We start from the raw sequence: 6,275 nt of genomic DNA on the forward strand, positions 1-6,275 counted from the left end.
TTGAGAAAAGGCCAGATTTATTCATGGAGATGATTTGAATGATGCCAAGAGAGGTGCTCCCTCTTTAACAAAATTATATTCCCCACTGCCTGCTACCTTGTATTGGTACCTAAAATTCCCATCATTAAGTTACTCTTAGGAATTATGAGCACGAAAAAAATTGTTATCTGAGAGGGACAGCATGGTAAACCATTGTTGACCATGATTAAGAGAGCAGAAAGATATATGGAATTTAAGAATAAAATCCAAACATATCTTGTTTCATATTCCACCTGGTTATCCACCCAGTCGTTTCCTTGATGCCTACCCCGCTATTGCTTCCTCTGGACCTCCTGAGACCAAGGCTTGGTGACTTCATTTGTTTAGTTTGGGAACCACCCCTTTGAGGCTGAGCTAACCTGGTTGGTGAGCCAGCTGAGGCAGAGGCACATGATCTACGATTTCTAACTACCCATGGCGACACCCAATGCTTCACATCCCATTTGACTGTTCACTCTAGCCATCTTCTCTGCATCCTTTATTTGTCACCTCCTGCTCTGGGAATAATGATTAAATTCATACTATTATTGCTTCAGGAAAGACTGGGTCAATTGTCTCTCCTGTGACTCTATTCACCATCCCTGTGATTTTCCAAACCAAAACACCCTCCTCTAACCACAACTACCTTAGAGTGAGAAGCAATGGGTGGCACAGTGAAGAGTGTGAAGGGCCTGAGGTCAGCAAGACCTTGGTTCAAATCCAACCTCAGACACCTACTAGCTGTGTGACTATGCACAAGTTATTTAGCCCCTGTTTGCCTCAATTTTCTTAACTGTAAAATATGGATAATAATAATGCCTACCTCGCAGGGTTGTTGTAAGCATTAAATGAAATAATATTTGTAAAAAAGCACTTAGCAGTGCCTAGCACATAGTTGACATTTTATAAATGATTTCCCCCTTATATGTACTGTATCCTATTAACACAATGTGAGCTCCTAAGGGACAGAGTTTATCTTGCTTTTATATTTCTGTCTTCTTTGTTTTGGTGTTTTGGCACATAGTGAACATTTAATAAATGTTTTTTTTAATCATTCATCCATCCATCCATCCATCCATTCATAAAGCAATCAGTTAATTAATTCATGCATATATATCTATATATATTTATACACACACACATACGTACATACATACATACATACATACATACCACCTACCTTCATTCATTCAGACTCCTCAGGCTGGTAATAAAGGTCCTCCATAGCTTGCTACCAATTTTATCTCATTTAACAACTCCTCCCCCCACCACACATACACACCAACTACTTAGTTTATCCATTTAAAACAATTTGATATCACCTGTACATGTTCAATACTTCCATGGTTTAAGCTATTCTGTGTTTAGAATACCATCATACCTCCTTCTAGCTTCTTTTCTTTTGGCAAGAAAACAAAGACAAAATACTACCTATCTTTCAAGGCCCAATTCAAACATTACCTTTTCTATTAATCCTTGTCCCAAATTTTCAATTGGAAACAGTCTTTCCTTCTTTCAGCAATGAATAGTCCCTCCAGTCTCGTACACTCCCCTAATCACATCTGTCTTATCCTAACCAAACCTAACCAAAGCAACCTAACCTATCATAACCTGTACCATCTTCTTCTACTCTATGCTATGCTATGCCATCCTATTCTAATCCTATCCTATCCCATCCCATCTGGTCCTGTCCTGTCCTATCTTAATTGTTTTATTGTACTGCATTGCATATGTGCATATGTATTTTATCTCTACCCTCCATAGACTATAAACACATTTCATAATTATCTTTGTTTTTGCCCCATCTCTCAGCACAGTGCTTCATGTCCAAAGCCCTGAATACATAATCAATGACTAAGTGATTGCATAAATGGGCGAATAAGTGAATAATGTGCCAAGAGGAGCTGGAAGTAGCTGAGGAAAGATGGTGTTGTATTGAGGGGGGGTAGGCAATGTGTCCAGAAGTAGAAAGTGAAGGAGATTGGTTGGGGGTACTGCAAAATGGAGATGGAAGGTTACTTACTGTTTCCTAGAGCCAGCCCTGGGAACATATTTTTGGTATTGAGTCACAATAATAATCCCCCAGCTTCTTCCTGTTGAGAAATGCAGTATTGTCACCCACAAACTGAACTGTATTAAGAAGAGAGCAAGTATTTTGAAAGTTTTAAAACTGCAAGGATGTCAAGTGACCCAGTCAATGCAGATGTCAGCTGTGAGGACTGTGTGTTTAAGTCTTTTTAAAATCAGGCTGAAGTGGTCATAAATTTTGCAAATCACAGGTTAAAGGAAGCTGTGCAATCATAAATAGAATACAATAGAACAAACTGATTAGGGAGAAAAAAGCATAACTTGCTGTGATTGTCCTTAAAGAGATAATAAATGGCAGTGGTTCTAAAGAAATGGAGTCTCACACAACAATTCTCTAATATTCTAGTCTTCCACTGTTCCTAATTTGGATTTAGAGGCAAGGATTTTTACATCAAAGGAAGACTACAGTTTCTTTTAATAAATACCACTATTGTATAGGAATGAGAAAGGCCCAGGAAGAAAACCACTTATAGCTTGCTATAAAATATTGGGAAAATTTAATGTCTCTGAAATTGATGTATGGATTCTTTTCACACACACACACCCCTTTTAATTTAAGGAAAAAAGAGAAGGAAAATCTCAGGAAGGAAAAATGCAAAATAATTGCACATTTAAGAAATAATCATTAGTGAGAAAGGATATTACTAGAGCAGAAATCCAACAAATAGGTGGGAGTATATGAAAATTATTAAGATTCAAAGCTATAACTCAGAGCCAATGCCTCTAATGGATAGTAATAGGAGTGGGAGGGGATGAGTTGGAGTACTGATGGTGTGTGTATGTGTGCGTGAATACGTAAACATGTTGTGAACTTTGCAATCTTTGTCTAGCATTGATTTAAGTGACACACCAAAAAAATAGGCCCCTATGAGCCACAAGGAGCAGAATTTTAGGACATGAAAAAATTGTGAGTAACGTGGATATTGGCCAAGGAGGTCCTACTTAGTCCTTATGGTAGGCTCAGATTTGCCTTTCCTCGTGGGTTATACAGAACAGGCACAGATATTCCCTTCTCAGTTCCCATCCAACACAGAGAGACTTGGAGAGTGCATTGTTGGCCATGAGCATTGAAAGGCTGAAAGAGTATGGTAATGAAGAGGATGATGATTTAAGAGAAGGTGAGCCAGACATGTGCATGCATACAAAAGTTTCTATCTGAGCATCTTTTGCTCTATTCCCCAACTTTCAAGTGAGAATTAGGCTGCTTGGGGGTATGGCTAATGCTACTTTGTTTCTTTTGTGTTTATTCTTTCCTGATTTTAAGTGAAGGAGTATCCAGAGATGGGAGTTTCCCAGTGAATAGTGAGTTGTTGTTTTTGTTTGTCCTTTGTTCTGGAAGAGGACCTTGATACCAGGAAGGTGATACCATGACTTGCAAGTGAATTGGATTTAAGTGAGGGAGAGCTGTGCAAAGTCACCAGCCTCACTTTCTCCTCCAGAGCCATCTGGGTCAAGTGGCAAGATACAAATCAGAACCAAACAGTGAGACTAGAAGATCCATCAAAGCCACTGAGGTTTCCATGGACAATCAGAGTTGGCAGCTGAATCTAACATAGCAACACTTGCTAATGACAGATGAAGCACCTGAAGATGGAGGTGAAAAGAGTGCCCTGCTCCAACCAGCAGAAGTTTCAGGGAACATGAACTGATGGGATGAGAGACATTAAGATTATGGACTCTAGAAGGCCATCAATTGACCAAACCCAACATGAAGAAGGGAGGAAAAGACATTTGGAAGCAGGACTCAGGAGGTGCCCCTTGGCCACACATAGTCTTTCCATGTACACTTTATTCCCATTGTACTCTTAATTTTGCCCCACTCTCTCTAGGGACATTTTGTGTTCAAGAGTATTAGAGAGTACTCATAGAACGGAAGAAATGTGCTATAACCACTCTTCTCTCTATGCCTTCACAGTAAATAGTCTTTTCCAGAAGTTAGTAGACTTCTACTGGTTGATTGGTTTTGGAGGCACACCTGATAGAGGCTCACGAACAATTGTATTAGATGCCACAACCTCTCAGGGTTACTTCTAGAACACTGAGAGGAGTCATTGCCCTATGGAACCCTAACCTGTCAGTGCAGTGTGAGCAAATGGGATCCATATCACAATACATATTTGTGCATATATAAAAAGTCGACTTCAAAATGTGCCTCCCTCTGGAGTCTGCTTACGTGGTTGACTCTAGGCAGCTATCTGCTTTGCTTAATTTAACCCTAGAATAAACTCTGGTTATATCGACGGCCATTATTCAGAGCAGAGTTGTTTTAGCTTCCAAGTATCATAACTGAGATAGCATCAGATCAGAAACCAACTGTGTGAAGATATTTACTTCAATTGCTCTGGGTCCATGATTGTAAAAGTCCCCTCCTAATTAATGCAGTTTTTAGTGCTCTCTCCCTCCAAACTATTTTGTATTTATCTTGTATATTTCTTGTTCCCTGCCCGACTTTCCTCAGTAAAAAAAAAATTCCTTGAGGATGGATTTTTTTAATCATCATCACAATGTTTGTCATTGCATGAATGAATTAATGAACAAGTGAGTGAATAAAAGTGAATGTTATTCATGTGTGTGGAATCTTCTTGTATAAGTTAATCATTTAAAAATTTTGTTGCTTTATCTTTTTTTATACTAGTCACCTCCTGATATTTCCTCCCCATCAAGTACCAGCCCTCAGTCAAGCAAAACTGACCAACACAGCAACCAAAGTGTGTATAACATGTAGTAACTGTAGCCTTTCTTTTGAGATTAAAAAACTGTCTTATCACCTGTCTTCTGGGGTTTAAATTGATCACTGCATTTCATTTGAGTTCAGCTGTCCTTTAGCATTATTTTAATTTACATTATTGCTATTTTCTATAGCTTTCCATTGGTTCTGCTTTGTTCACTCTGAATCAGTCCATGCGTTCTCATATTTCTCTGAACTAATCTTAGTTATTTATTACAGCATAATAAAATCTCACTGCACCAATATGCCACAAATTGTTCAGCTATTCCCTAATTGATGATCACCTAGTTTGTGCATTTTTTGTTGTTGTTGCTTGCTTTGACAAATGTTGCTGTGAATATTGTGGCATATATGGGATATTTCTTTCTGTCCTTGACCTTTTCAGGTTGTATGTCTACTTCTGAGATCACTTTTCTCATAAAATTTAAATTGTTTTCCAAAATGGTTAGACCAATTCAAAATTTCACTAACAGTATTACAGTGCTAGATTTCCCACATCTCCAAAATTTATTTTTTCTGACTTTGTCTATATTTGCCAATTAGACATTAACTTTCTTTTTTCTTTCTTTCTTTCTTCCTTTCTTTTTTTTTAGGATTTTTGAAATGTGGTGTGCCTTGGATTCTTATGATTTTTATTGAATCATGATACTTTGTAAATTCTGCTTCCATATAAAAGAGCAGTCTTTGACTCATCGGTTTGTAATATTTTGTCATTGCTAAGAAAAGACCCTAAGCATCAGTATAAAAGGCCACAGGATGGGTGAAATAGGATACAATCAGGTACAGAGATTAGAGACATCTACTGAAAGGAAGCAAGCTATCTGCTTAGATCCAAGCATTGGGTTAAAGAAAGATTACGTAGAGACAGTTGGGGTAAAAGGGCAATATGGCAGGTGGCAGATGATCTAGACAGATGGCTGGTTTCCAGAAAGTACCATAGTTGAGAAAACTGTTGGATATTTGTAATTCAGTTCACTTTTACTTAGACCTGGGTTCAATACCTGCCTTTGATATATATCATCTGTGTGACCACAAGCAAGTCACTTAACCTGTCAGTGTCCCAAGACAACTCTCTAAGATTACAAATCGAAGAATATGTGCTTACCTATATTAATATAAGGTGTTTCATCACCTGAATTTCCCTCTATCAGTGAAATCAAGGTCAAATCTGCATCCCTATAATAGGGCAAAATAGTTTCTAGCAATTTATTTCCTTTTCATCTGTTATTATTTCTCCTTTTTCATTTTGATAATTTTGGCTTTCTTTTTTTAAAAAAAATCAGCTTAAGTTTTTTTTCTATTTTACTTGTCTTTTCAAAAGAACTACTACTTTTAAAAATATTTTTTGTATTTACCTTTTAAATCTTTTCTTTGGTTTACAAAATTTGTTTACATAAAATTTGCATTTATTTGAGAATTTTTTGATTTGCCATTTTTTGAG

This window comes from Vombatus ursinus, unplaced genomic scaffold (genome assembly GCF_900497805.2).
Source record: "Vombatus ursinus unplaced genomic scaffold, bare-nosed wombat genome assembly UNPS02014810.1, whole genome shotgun sequence".
NCBI lineage: Eukaryota > Metazoa > Chordata > Mammalia > Diprotodontia > Vombatidae > Vombatus > Vombatus ursinus.